General features: G+C 35.5%; 1 protein-coding gene across 2 annotated transcripts in view; it reads right to left on the bottom strand.

The window, feature by feature from the left end:
- Positions 1-15,307, bottom strand: part of CLYBL (citramalyl-CoA lyase) — a 347,758-nt gene that overhangs the window by 310,610 nt on the left and 21,841 nt on the right. The window lies entirely within an intron of this gene.

Raw genomic sequence — 15,307 nt, 5'->3', positions numbered from 1 at the left:
GATGCTTCTTGACCTCTGAACTTCTGAAAAAGCTCCCCAAGTAGAGAAATTGATGGCTGTTATTCTGAAAAATGAAATTTTAACATCTTTACTATCATTACGTTACCCTTGCTTTCTTTCCTCCCAATGATTTTTTTAAATTTAATGAGCCCCAAGAGAATCTGTACACACTCCCTTCACATAAATTCCCTTCATTTTCCTTCTATAAATCTTAGTAAGATGCCTGCAAAATTTAATTCTACCAAGTAGGAAACAATGTATTAAAGGTAGTGGTGTAGCAATGACTAAATTACATAGAATTATCGTGAAATTAATTATCAAGCCTATAGTATTTAGCATCCCTGGCAATGCCTGGAATGCTCTCCCTCCTCATTTCCTAGCCTTCCTGGATTCCTTCAAGTCCCAGCTAAAATCCCATTATCTATAGGAAGTCTTTTCTGTTCCCCATTAATTCTAGTGCCTCCCTTTGTTGATTATTTCCAGTTTATCCTGTATTTAGCTTTTTTTTGCATATTGTCTCCCTCATTTGACTGTGTGAGCAGGGAATGTTTCTTGTCTCTCTTTTTATCCTTGGCACTTAGTACAGGGCTGACACATAGTAGGCACTGTTTATTCACTGCCTAATTGCTATGAATAATTGCACTGGGGGCTAAGTTTAGCTCTGCACTGATGCAGAAAAGTGTGAATGATAAATTATCTCTGGTTTTGTCACCAATGGCTTGGGGAATAGGCAGTGACAACCGAGATGAGAAAGGGCACACAGGTTGCATGGTTATACAAATGTCTCTGTAGTGGAGGAAATCAAAGCTCAGAACACACTGAGAACAAGGATGGTAGGGTCAAGACGTATACATTTGATGACACTGAATGACTGCTTTCCATCAACTTGGACCTACTAAAGAAAAGGACCCACAAGTTAGATTCATTACTCTGTACTGCCTGGAGAACTTGGTATGTAAAGCTGGTATAATTCTGGTGACTATTCACGGTACTACCCAATAATGAAACAATTTTCCAGGAACTCTTGCTTTAATTGCCTTTGAGGTAGACATAAAATTCTTATAAGATTAAAAAAACCCTCAATTTTGAAAGTAAGAGCCTGTATCGCTTTCTTTAGAAGGAATTCTCTCCCAGCCTCATTTTTGAGCTATTAAGCCAACATTTTGGACTCCATCTTGTTCTAGGTGGGGGTCTGTATACACGGGTTTCATTCCAGATGGTTTGGCCTTTTCTTTATTAAATGGAAGGTCATCAAGAAGGCCAAAGGTCCCATATACAAAGAGGTACAGTAGAATATGCATTGGATTTGGACCCACAAGATTCAAATCTTAATCCTGGTTCTCTTACTGCCTGCATGACCTTGGAGAAGTAACTTAAAGTCTCTCAGTTCCCTTGTTTGGAAAATGAAGGAGTTAGATTTGATAAACTTGAAAGTTCCTTTTGCTTTAGATCTATGATCCTTTTGGATAAGGATCATAGAGGAAATATAGTAAGCATCTCTGATGTAAGCTCACCAGAAAAAATGCTGTTGAGGGGGTCTATATGCCCACATTTATTTTAAGAATAAAAATAACTATTTTTAGCATGTCCTATATATCAGCTGCTAATGCAGACTACATCCATTCTAATGGAAAACTTTCTACATTTAGCATGCAGGAATTTTCTGCTCTAGAGCAGCAGGCATTCTGCTTGTCCATCTTTCTCTGCACCTTCTGCTTATTCCCCAGGGTAAATTTTGTTCTTCTAGTGCTTTGTTTTTTCATGTTTCCTCCTGAAGAACAAAGACTCTTTGTAAGAATGTAACAAATACACTTAAGATGCCAGTTGTTTTTACTGTTAAATAATATAACGGGATATGAGGGCCTCCTGATCAGGGAGTTAAAGTTCACTTATTATTAATAATAACTAGCATTTATGTAGTGCCTACTATGTTTCAGGCACTCGCAACAACCCTGGGAGAGAGGTGCTATTATTGTCCTCATCTTACAATTGAGGAACCTGAGGCAAACAGAGATTAAGTGACTTTCTCAGGGTCACAAGTGTTTAAGGTAAGTTCTGAACTCAGGCCCTCCTGACTTAAGGTCCAGCACTCTATTCACTGAACCATCAAGCTTTCTCACTTATAAATCACTTGTGGACAAACATTATAAAATGATGGTTAGCTTCTCAGTTTATTCCACAAAAGACCCATCTAACCTGTAAAGTATTTAAGTTATAGTACTAATTGCATAATTTAGTTAAACTTAGTCAACATTTATAAAGTATTTTTAATTACAGTTTGGAGTCCCACAGGCAAATAGTATCTCTCCTTTTCATCAGCATAAGGAAGAAAAGATTATGGAGATAAAGGAAAGAAGGAAGAAGGAGGAGGAAGAAGAAAAGGAGGAGGAGGAGGAGAAAGAGGAAGAGGAGGAAGAGGGGGGAGCTATTTTTACATTTATTTGATCATTTCATCCTCTGTGAAGAAACTGAAACTGAGAATTTCATCGACTTGCCCAGGATCTCACAGGGAGTCAAGCATTTAAGGCCAATTTTATTTCAGGTCTTTCTGGCTCCAAATGCAATAATACTCTATCTGTGATGCTACCTGGCTGACTTTCAAGTAAGTCTGAGTGCATGATGTTCCAAAACGAGGAATTCTCTGCATAGACTTAAAGGAATGCCTTTCTATCTAAGCCATCTGCATAAAGTAAAGCATTTGTCTTTGCTAATTTCTCTCAAAGAACAATGCAGCTTATTATGAAGTCTTTTCTCAAGAGATACTGGCAAAATCTCAGGTCACTGCAAGTAAAATGGATGTACCTACGTTCTTCCAAGGCATGATCTGGCAAATAATTTTTTAAAGACTGAATTAAAGATTTCACTGGTGAGGGAAACTCCTACCAGTGCCCCTTGCTCTGCAACATCTCTTAGACAATTTCCTCTGATACTTAGAGATTAAGTGACTTGCCCAGGGTCATACAGCCACTAGAGAATCAGAGGCTAGACTTCAAATTATGTCTTTCTGCCTGATTCTCAAAGATCTTACCATTTTATGTCCATGGACTAAATCCACCATAGTACAGACCAATCAACCAAATTACGGTGCATGAGGGCTGAGAGGTGAGGCACTACATTCAAAGCTTAGCTCAAACACCATTTTTTTCATTCTAAAATTTCTGGTGAACTCCCACCCTCCCACCCCAAATTACCTTGTCTATATGGCATTTTAAGTGCACATTCTCTCCCTCAACAGAATGTAAACTTCTTAAGATTGAGATCTGTCTTATTTTTTGTTTCTGTTTTTGTTTCATTTAATTTTTGCCTTTGTATCCTCAATGCTGTCACAAACTATTTAATAAATGAATGATTGATTGCTAGACTATAAACTATAGAAAAGAAGTCCTCTCACAGAGTCTAGCGTTCTCCATACAGAAGGCACTTAATGAACGTTTTGAAATGAATGAATTGAATCGAAATGTCTGACAAGAACAAGAAGCTACATCCATTCAAGAAAATTGTTGAAAAAAGCCTTTGGGGGTCTATAGATTGATTAAAAGCAGAAACTGAGTAGCTATAGTCCAGGTGGCTTGCAATAGAGTATCAGCAGGACTACGAGGGTATAAGGAGAAGCCAGAGATGGGAAATATCCAGAGAAAAAATATTTATCGGCAAAACAATCATTGACCATGCTCCAGCACCGAATCCCTTTGGCAGAGGAGCCCAGTCTCCTCTGCCTCTAAAGGACTAGGGCAATCTGTGGGAAGTTAGGTTAGGAACTTTTTAAAAGTCGCCAGTGCAGCGAGAAAGGCTCACCATCTGCCTCTTCCTCTTCAGAGCTTTAAAGAGGAGTCAGCCCTGCTAGGAAAAATCCTGCTTCTCATGTCCAGATCACAAATAGAAACCAAGTCCAGTTGGCGACGCTCAGCACCTGTGATCATCACCTAATGAGGAGGGGGAGGAAGGCTTAGCTCTGTTCCCTTCTACAGTAGAATGGAGACACCTTGAGGGCAACAATCATCTTCCATGTCTGTGTCTGTATCCTGAGCCTGATAACTTGTCTTCCACAATAGTTGGAGATTAATGAAAGCCTATTGAATTAACCTGAAAAAGGCAGATGTCTATTGTTTCCTAACTACTAAGACTGGACAGAGCAGCTGATAAAGTGCCAGGGAGACCTATGTTTGATTCCAGCCTCAGACACTAAGTCTCCTTGGACAAGTCATGTAACCCTGTTTGCCTCAGGTTCCTCATCTGTAAAATGAACTGACATAGGAAATGGAAAACTATGACAATATTTCTACCAAAAAAAAAACAAACTACAAATGGGGTCAGAAAGAGTTGGACATGACTGAAAAGAACTTAACAACTCACTGCTATTTTTCTCTGGATAAAGTAAAAAATGAATAGTGTAAAGGGTTTCTTCCAGCAATTCTCTGTTGAGAATAATCAATCTCAAAGACTAGTAGCACAATTTTCTTGGTTTCTGGTTGGCTTTTTCACTGTGCTGCCTTTCATTAAAAATTTACTGACAGAAATTGTTGGTTTAAAAAATATACAGCTGGAAAATAGACTCAAAATTCTCATACCTTTTGTTCAAAGCAAAATGTACCAGTCTCAGCTACAGTCTTCTATGTCTCTAACTTCATATTCCCACATATAGGTATGTGTGTAAATGTATATATATGTGTGTGTGTGTATAGAGATATAAATACACGTGTGTATGTGTAGTTTATTAGTGCATTCATATATGTTCTCGTTTTAGATACATGTATAATATATACCTATGTAATATATATCCATGTACATATATGTACCCATTACACACATATCTTTAAAAACTAGAACATATATATGAACACACTAATAAACTATATATATTTAAATTAAATAAATGTACATATAAATATGTATTTCTTTTTAAACTACAACAGATAATAAGAAAGCAAGTATAGCATAAACAACAGAAATAAAGGGGTCTAATTCATTTCAACTTTAAAATTGATTTACTTGATATTTAATTTTCTATGTTAAATGAAAAGGAAAAATTAGGAAACACATATTTTTTATAAAAACATACCTTGCATAAGATGTAAAAGAAGGAAATGTGCATGTCTGCCCTGGTTTTTTCTACATGACTATATAATTTTTTTCCCTCTTCAGGTTATAATGAGAAACACTTCATATTTTTAAAACCACTAAAAGGTACTATATCACTTGGGGTCCTAATAGCTATGATGACATATTACTGAAAGCTCTAAAGAAGTCTCCTGGGAAAAAAAAATTCTAGTAGCATCCAGAGGCTCACTCTTATAGAAACACACACACACACACACACACACCCCCCAAAATGTAGCCACTGAATGAATCATTTCCAAAAAATAAATTTGTTCATCCTAATGCCTCATGGTTATCATCTGGTGCAATAAACATTGGGAAGATTTTTGGAAAGGAAATAAAAATTAGCTAAGCTGCAGAGTTCTTGACAGAAGCTCTGCCCATATCCAGATAACTTTTTATTAATATGGAATGAAGGTTGGGTTCCTGTTTCCCCAATAAGTATGCATGGCTATGTACCCCTTTAATCTATCTATATACATTGTGAGCAATAAGGACCTTTAGACTCTGGGTAAAAGGGAAGGGCAGGTAGGAGGGGAAAGGGGCAAAGGGTTACTGCCCATTAAATTATCAGTTCCAGGCCTTGGCTTTCTAATTGACAACCGCAGGGCTACTTTCATCACTTGTCAACTTCAAACCCGCACTCAATTTTTTCTTTTTAGATGATGCCATATCTGTACCATAACGGTGTTTCTGACATATTGCAGCATATACTTAATGCTTGCTAGGAAGTTTTTCTCAGGAGCTCCACTTAACAAGGGGAGAAGGAAAATCTGCTAAATGTTTTGTTTTGTTTCTTACATCTATCAACTACTTAAAAGAACTGCTAAGAGGAAAAAAATCAGATTTTATATTTTCAATATGGTATAGTTGATATCTTTACATTGGTCTGAGCACTTATCCAAACTATTTTAATGAAGTAATTATGGCAAATAAAACATGAAAGGCCATTTGGAATAACTAAAAAGCTGTTTTATATATAAAAATTAATTACTTAAGAGTAAAAATATCTCTCTATGTTTTTGGGAAATATGCAAAATAAGTTTCACTTAAAGCTAAGTGATTAGAAATAAACTGAAATTAGGGGATGGCTAGGAGGCTCAGTGGATTGAGAGCCAGTTCCAGAGATGGCAGATCCCAGGTTCAAATATGATCTGTGATCCTGGGGAAATCACTTAGCCTCCATTGCCTACCTCTTACCTTTCTTCTGCCTTGGAACCAATGGACAAGATTGATTCTAAGACAGAAGGTAAATGTTTAAAAAAATGAACTGAAAAGAAAGTGAAATTAAAACTCAGTCCCTTCCATAAGTTTTTTTTTAATGTTCAAAACATATCATAGCAATTTAAGTATGAAGGTACTTTGTGGAAAGATCTTTAATTTCATTGGTGTGGCCATTCTCCCCCATTCCTGTACCCCCCCCCCACTCATCAATAACCTAGGTCTCATTTATGACCTAGTAAATGGTTTCTGAAAGTCATTGAGGTTGAGAAAGTCTTTATCCTGCAGATGACCTGGAAATGAGTGTCTCCAAATTTAGCTAAGTTGGCACTCAGGCAAGGCATAAGCAGTTCATCACTAGCACCAAATCTAAAGCTTTTCCAACTTTCTGACTGCCAAATCTCCCCAGGTATCATTCTTCTCACTGAACTAAATCTAAATCAACATCCTAAAACATAAATGAAAACCTATATTTGTTTGATAATAATAGTAATGATAATAGCTGGTATTTATAAGGAGCTTTAAGATGTTTTCATACCCCTCCTCTCAGCAGGAGTTGGCAAACTACAGCCAAAATCCACCACGCTGCCTATTTTTGTGTGGCTGGCAAGTTAAGAATGGTTTTTATATTTTAAAATAAAGTTTTATGGAATATAGCCACGCTCATTCATTTACCTATTGCCCATGGCTGCTTTCATGCCACAACAGCAGAGATGAATAGTCAGAAACCCTAGGCGTGGCTGTCCCATTGATGCTCAGCCCACCACCAATCTCAATGATGTAGTATCAAATGTCTAACTTAACCATGACGTCTTCTTATGACTAATAACTTCCCTCAATGACTATTATTGCATATTAAACAGCTTTGGAAATTTGCTTTTACTGCATAGTTGTTCATATCTCTTATTGAATTCAACCTGAAATTATAAGGCAAAACAGTGCTTATTTGGGAGACATATTGTGGTAAAGTCAATCCAATGACAACTAACATTGTTTGCATCACCAGTAACATCAAATTGCTTTTATGCTATTAAAGGGTAAAATGAGAGGTGAGATTTCCATTCTCACACACATTTGCAGTGGGATATATTTCTTGAGCTCAAACTACAGCTCCATCAATGATGTCTGTTTTTGCTTTTTTTTTTTTTAATTTTGATGCAAATACAAAAGAAACTTCCATATTTCAAAATCCATTTAACTAGGCAATTCAGAAGCTTCTACTTAACTTTGTATTGGACATAATTAAATTACAATGTAATGACATGCTAAAAGACAAATATCAAAAATATATAAATGCCTTCCAAGCAATGCATATGCTCAATTAAAATCATATGTTCATGGACCAATATCAGCACTTAGCAATATTTATTTGTGAAAAGGCATTTTCAAAGATGAAATCCATAAAATTTTGTTACATATCAGTATTAACATATGAACATTTGCAATCAATTTTGATGATAAGGAACACAAACACTGAAGTTCAAGCAAGCATTCCTGTACAGAAAAAAAAATTTCCCACACTGTCTTAAAAGTACTATGTTTAAAGTACTAGTTTTGTAAACCTTACAGTGCTATATAAAAGGTGGCTAGTACTGTTATTAGTGAATGAACTAACCACACAAATATAAACCGTGATGACCAAAATAATACTAGACTTCATCAGTTAACAAATGAGAAGATTCTTTCTTTTATTATTAGGCTAACAGTTTATTTAATTCTGTCTCAGCACTACAAATAGTTTCCTTAAGAAATGAGACAATGACAAAAGGCATTTAGTTTGGGGGAAAGACACATGTTTATTTAAATTAAACACCAGTATAATTTATCTCATTGTCAGGCATAATTTTGGTGTGCCAACCACTCCTAACAGGGAGTGACATAAATAATACAATAGGCATACTCTTTTAATTTTTTGATAAACTAGTTGTGATAGACACAATCACAAAATACCAACAAACATACATAGGCTTCCTGTAGGGATATATAATCACATAGAATGTCATATATATATATATATATATATATATATATATACAGAGTGTGTGAAAAATAAATCAATAATCTAGACTTACTGGGGGTCAGTCTGAATTATTAAAAAGCTTGACGGAATCAAATAATGCTGTTCTAATTACTTCATGTACTTGAAAAATAATAGAACTTGGTTGAGTGCTGACTAGCAGTTGATTCAGATAGAAACTGCATCAGTGAATGAATAAGAATAATTTGTAATTATAGTATTCTGATTATACAAATGAATATTTCCCAAATAAATGAAAATAATTTTTCTCTAAATACCTTAAACATTCTTGCTGAAATTTTATTTATACTATTAACTTAAAATAATAACAGCTTTGATTTACATAGCACTTCATACATAAAGTCCTTCACATGTATTTCTTCATTTAAGTTTCACAATAATGCTCAAAACATAATAGATAGAGCATCTATTATAGCTCAGTCAATGTATGTAGTAAATTATTATCATTCCAGATCTAGAAATTGAGGTTCATGCAATGGAATGTTACTATGTCATAAGATATAGTGAAAATTTTTCAAAGAAGTCTGAGAAGATTTATATGAATTGTTACAAAGGGAAGTGTGCAGAACCAGTATGATTTCTACAATACACTGTAAAGACAAATAACTGAGAAAGATACAAAGACTCTGATTAACCAGTATCCAGTTGCAACTTCAGAAGACCATGCTACCCACCTCATGATTCAGAGGAACTCGGAGAACAAACTGAGGCATATTGTTTTTTGACATGCTCAATATGGGAACTTGCTTTCTTTGACTATGCACAGGGCTTTGTTTGCTTTGCTTTGGAGATTCCCAGTTGAAGACAGACCCTATGAGTAAGTTTCCAACATATCTGAGAACCACAAGAAGAAGAGTTAGTGTGGTCCTCAGATAGTATTTGGAAGGCAATTGTATGGTGGTAAAGATGTGGTCTGCACTAAAGTGATATTTACAGAAGGCTATCTGTTTCCTTCTCAGATCTTCCTCTTTTCTTTTCCCTCTAAATGACTTCACTTAGTGATCTTATCAGTAATTTCATTATCATCTCAATGCTGAAAATTCTCAGATCTACTTATTTAGTCCTAATTTCTCTCCTAACCTCCAGACTAACTAATCTCACATCTCCAGCTGCCTCGTGGACTTCTTAAGCTGGATATCCCACCCAGTGTGTCCAAAATTCAATTCATCATCATCTGCCCTCCCCAATCCTCCTTCCTCCTAAACTTTCCCATCCTGTTGAGGGTACATCATCTTCCCAGGCATCCAGGTTCACCAAGTGGTGAACAACACATCCTCAATCTAGTGTTCCAGTGTCTCTATCTGAAGACCTTCAAGGATAGGACACCCATCACAAATAGGCCGTTCACTCCATTTTTGAAAATTTAATTATTAGTCATTTCCCCTAATATCAAGCATAAATTTACATCTTTGACAACTTCTAAACATTGTTCCTTATTCTATCTTTTGGGGCTCAAAAGGACAAATCAAATCTCTCCTCTAAAGAACAGTCCTTCGAATATCTAAAAACAGTTATCACATACCCACTGACTCTGGGGATGGTGATCAAGCTCATGTTAGAATAAAGGATAAGGGGTAGACAACTGGTATGTCAATGAAACAAGACAAAGGCATTGAGTACTTTGAGAGAACCCACTAGGGGAAACTTATGAGAGGATGTGAACAAGAACACCACAGAGTGAGCCTTCAAGGAGGGGTTATGATCTGCATCATTCAAGTGGTGCCAACATCTCTGATGTCACAAATCTATTCGAATACTGGTCTTGGTATGCCTTATTTTCTTCTTTCCCTTACGTGTCTGGGGAAATAAAAGCAGGACATCAAAGGTGCCATATGACTTCATTATCTTGGGGCAATAAATTATGTGACCTGGCATACTGTAGAAGAATTTTTATTTCAGCAGAGAAGCTGTTTAATACCTGGAAAGTCTTTGATTTGTTCTAACCACTTCAATGATTAGGAGAACATTTTTCTGATTTTGGCATAATACTATCACTTATGAGGGTGGAAGGCTTAAATGATGTCGACCATTTGACGCAATATCTGTTTTGGCAAGATGTACAAGTTGCTATTGTCGCTACAGTTGAATGGGGAAGAAAATGAGGAAAATCTGGAACTTTTTTTTTCTTCTTTTCACTAATAATACTCTCCTCCCATCAAAAGAAAAATCAATATAGCTAGGGAAGTAAATGTATAGCCCATTTGTCTTCCATTACATCAAATTCACATGCTGGCATACTCTCACATTTCCTGTTACTTCTTCATTCTATACCTTATCAGAAGTAGGGAGAGGAAAAACTCTTATGGCCAGAGAACAAAATACTATAGAGAAATTCAAGAAGGGTAACCTAATAGGTTCAAGTAAGAGACTTAAAAGATCTTAAGAAAACTTAAAGAAGCTTAAGAGTTTCTATTTCATTCAGTAAACAACAGGGATTCATTAAAGGTTACTGAGCAGAATGAGGACATCATTGGGGTGCATCAGGGAACTCACTTTGGCAATGGTGCCAGGATTCGATTAGAAAGAGAAAGGTCAAGGAGACCAACCAGGAGACTATTTTGATAGCTTAGCTAGAGAAGACGAGTGTTTAAAATAGGGGTAATGTCCATAGGAATACCAAGGGAAGTACAGACACTGGATAATCTGGAGTTAGAATCAATAGAGCATGATGACTGATTAAAGAGGAGAAATAAGGACAAAAGGAGAGTGAAAGATGACTTCATGGTTTCTAGCCTTCGTGGGTAAATGTTAGCATAATAGACAGAAAGAGGTAAATCAAAAGAAGGGCAGATTTTGGAAGAAAGATCATGAGCTCTGTTTTGGAAATGCTGACTCTGAAGTGCTTGATGGCAAGGCAATAGGGGGGAGATTTAGCAGAGAGCTGGAGATACAGGACTGGAACTCAGGGGAGAGATCAGTGCTGGAGAGCCAGAGCTAACAGTTCCTCATATTAAAGTGATAATTAAAAGCATGAGACTGAATGGTTAACAAAGCAGAAAAGGTAGAGAAAGAAAAGGAATTTGAGATTATAGACTCATTGACTGAGAGCAGAGTGCTTGAATGGTAGGGTCCAAGATCCAGAAGGAGCAATTAGAGATAGGAGAGAAATCATGAGAGAGCAACATGATAAGAGGCACTTGAAAAGGGTGTTTTGAGAAGGAAACTTGTCTAGACAAGCAGGACAACTTTGGAGATAATATATTGAAGGTACTATATACTTAAAGAAAAAAGCAAGCTGTTTCCAATGCAGACTGGTGGCTTCATGAAAGGTCCTCTTCTTTCTGGTTTTCTTTGTATATAGAAATTCTTAACTTATTTGATACAGGTTAAGTTCATAACTTTTTTTAAAAGGGGAAAAGAAAACAATTTTCAGTTGTATTAAATTCTTCAGAAGATTTGAGGGGGGTGAATATTGGGAAAGGGTCATCAGATTTGACAAATAGTGCTGCAGCATCAAAACACAACATAGCCTGTGTGACTCTGGGCAAGTCACTTAACCCCCATTGCTTACCCTTTACTGTTCTTCTGCCTTGGAAACAATTTACAGTATTGATTCTAGGATGGAAGATAAGAGTTTAAAAAATATAACAACATACCTAATACATAATTAGGTATGCTGTAATGTTTAAAAAATTTTTTTAAATCACACATATCGATGCTCAGTAATTCCTGAATTCAGTCCACTCTCCCCCTCTTTGCCAATGACCAAGAGAATATTAACATATTATTCCTACTCTCTTTTTTTAATTAAAGTGTTTTGTTTTTGCATTCGTTTATTACAGATTTTACTTCCACTTAATGAGAAATCTCTCATAACAAGGTAAAACAGGTAAAAATAATAATACAGAGACTTCATCTGAAAAGTACATACATTTCACATCTATATAACACCACACATACAAATACATATCTATTTTAAAAAATTAATAGAGATCTGTTTTTCTTCCTCCCATCCTCCAGAACTCCATTAGGAAAAAAGGAAAGAAAAAAACTGATGTAATAAATATGCATAGATAAGCAAGCCAAATTTCCTAAATAGCTGTATACAAAAGTATGTATGCCTCATTCTACACCCTAAATCTGTTGTATCTTTGTAATGGATAGGATGTTTCATCATCACTCCTTTGTAATCATGAGTGGTTAGTTACTGTATTGATCTCATTATTATTACTGATTTTATTGTATTGATTCATAGAGCTTTCAAAGTTGTTTTTATATAAATGCTATTATATAAATTTTTTTTAGTTCTGCTCATCTCATTTTTTTATTAGTTTATAATAGTCATCAAAATTGTTCAATTTTATAGTATTGATGTGATAGTAGTATAAATTATTCCCCTGGTTCTGCTTATTTCAGTCTACATCACTTTGTGTAAGTTTTTTCATGTCTTTTTAAAATCATTTATTTCCTTGTTTCTGAAACCCAAAAGTATTCCATCATACTCATATACCATTATTCAGTCATTCTTTAATTCTTGGAAATTCTCTTACTTTCCAGTTTTGTTTTGTTTGTTTTTTGCCATCACAAAATTACAGCTGCTAGAACATTTTTTACACATAAAAGACCTTTTCCTCTTTCTTTGATCTCATTTAGGTACAGGCTTAGCAATGGTAGAGCTGGTTCAAAGGGCATACACAGCTTGGTAATATTTCCTATACAATTCCAAGTTGCATTCTCATCTCTGCAAAAATCTCTGAGACTTATTTATACATGAATCAATTGGCATACTCTATTAAAGTGCTAAAAAGGAATGCTTTCAAAGGTGATACTCTACAATGGGCCTCATGGTTACCATTTCACAATTTACTGAAAGATGTAAAGGACACAAGATTTCAATGTATTTACTGTTTGTTAATTATGAAAAAGCATCTGATTCATTAAAGCAAAATAACTCCTCAAGATTCTCCAACTTCTCCAACAAAGTATCTCTTATCCATAGATCAAAATCTTTCTAGAAAGACATTATAAAAATAATTCTGTTTGATGACCCTCTAATCCATAACAAAAATCAAGCAAGGCATAAAACGAGGAGATGTGTATTTGCCAAAGGTGTTCATCACCATGATAGAAGCAATGCTTCAAAGAATCCAGGTTGAAGAAGGATTCTTTATGCATAGTGTGGTGAGATCTTCAAGATGTTCACGTTCACTGATGACAGACATGCTGGCTTCCTAATGCCCTGTGACACAACATAGCTTTCTGAAGGGGATTTATAACTACTCACATAACTTTTACTTGACTAGCCAAAGAAGAAAGACCTCTTGGATGAAAGATGCCTATTGTTTAAATTAAGACATGCATTTTAATGGATGTCTATAATTTGTCCATCAGAATATATATCTGGGAATATAGCATAAATAGGGCATAAATAGGCAAAGATTTGGTCCCAGAACCAAACATTGTAGGCATTTAACAAACTTCTGTAGAAGTGAATTGAATTTAATCTCTTCACACTAGCATAGATTATCCAATCCAAATATCTTCCCACCATACTGGGTAACAAAGGAAACAAATATCTCTAGTAGGAATTGAATTAAACCTCTTGTTATCTCAATTTCTTTTGCTTCAAAACCTAATCATTAATATTATCCTCTTTATTTTAAAATTTGTTCAGAAAATAAAAATTGGGATAGTTGAAAAGAAATTAAAGATATGAAAAAACTTTAAAATGTAAATGATATCAATATATATCAATATGATTACCATGGAGCAGAGTGGTGAAAAGAAGGTAGGTAAAGGATTAGGGAATAGGGGTAAGGGTGAGGAGGGTTTGGGGTGGGGGGAACAGTCAGAATGCTTAAGTTTGTAGGGTGACCAGTGATTTCTTTGCTATAGAGAGCCTTCTTGAGGAAACTACTCTCTTTATACAGATTGGCAACTGTTCAGCAATTTGTAATCTTAGAGAGTTTCCTGGGAACACTGAAAAGTTAAATGATTTATTTAGGATGACACAGCCATTGTGTACTAGAGGCACCACGTGAATCCAAGTCAACACTATCTTCTCTCTGCTCTACTTCAAATAAAGCACATACACTAATTCATTTAGATGACATTGGACTGTATTTCATTGATTTGAAAAAAATAGTTGCACATACATTTGCTAATTTACCAACTGTAAATAATATTGCCCTTTGAAGATTTTTACTTTGACAGAGCACTGTAGCCTCAGTAACATATTAAATTATTTCCTTGACATTTACCAATAAATAAAATTAAAAACTAGTAATATTCCCCTACCTTCATCAAATGTCAGGGATGGAGATAGGGTTTTTTTTTGTTGTTGTTGGTCTAAAATAACCATGATAGCAGTGAGAATATAAACCCTCAATATTGTTGATGATCATCACAAGTGCCATCAGGATGATAAGCTGTTTTTTTTTTGTTTTTTGTTTTTTTTTAAGAAACCCAAAGAAAAGATGTAGGTCTGGCTCTTCAGTGTGCCTTGTGTCTTTTTTTTTTTCCTATATGGCAGAACCAAAAGAAACTATGAGATTACAACAAGCAGGAAGCAACTGATTGTTACATCAGCTTTTTTATAGACAAATGTTTTACAGGGTTCCCCCAACCCCAACACTTAAAGGCACATTTGCAATTTTGATAATCTAAGACTTTAAACGACATTACAAACTGGTTACCTTCTAGAGTGCAGGACTAGAGTTTACAAGCCTGTTCTGCCTTCCTGCAGGCACTCTGTGCTTATAAATGGCACCTTCCAGTGTCCTTAAGTATGAAGGGCAGCTAGTCCAAATTCTCATGTCGCTAATGGCTTCACATAAAATGAGGTCCATACAATTTTATTACTCCTCCGGTACAAGTTCACAGGTGAGGAACCACTAGGGAAAGGATGAGAACATGTCTCTCACTCCTGTTCTTCTAATTTTCCAGGTGCAAGGAACTTTTCCACTCAATTTTTTAAATGATTACTTTAACTCTCGAGGCTAAAGACTAGTC

This window comes from Monodelphis domestica, chromosome 8 (genome assembly GCF_027887165.1).
Source record: "Monodelphis domestica isolate mMonDom1 chromosome 8, mMonDom1.pri, whole genome shotgun sequence".
In the NCBI taxonomy this organism is placed as follows: domain Eukaryota; kingdom Metazoa; phylum Chordata; class Mammalia; order Didelphimorphia; family Didelphidae; genus Monodelphis; species Monodelphis domestica.
The sequence above is the reverse complement of the archived record's forward strand: the minus strand, read 5'-3'. Positions and strand labels throughout refer to the sequence as shown.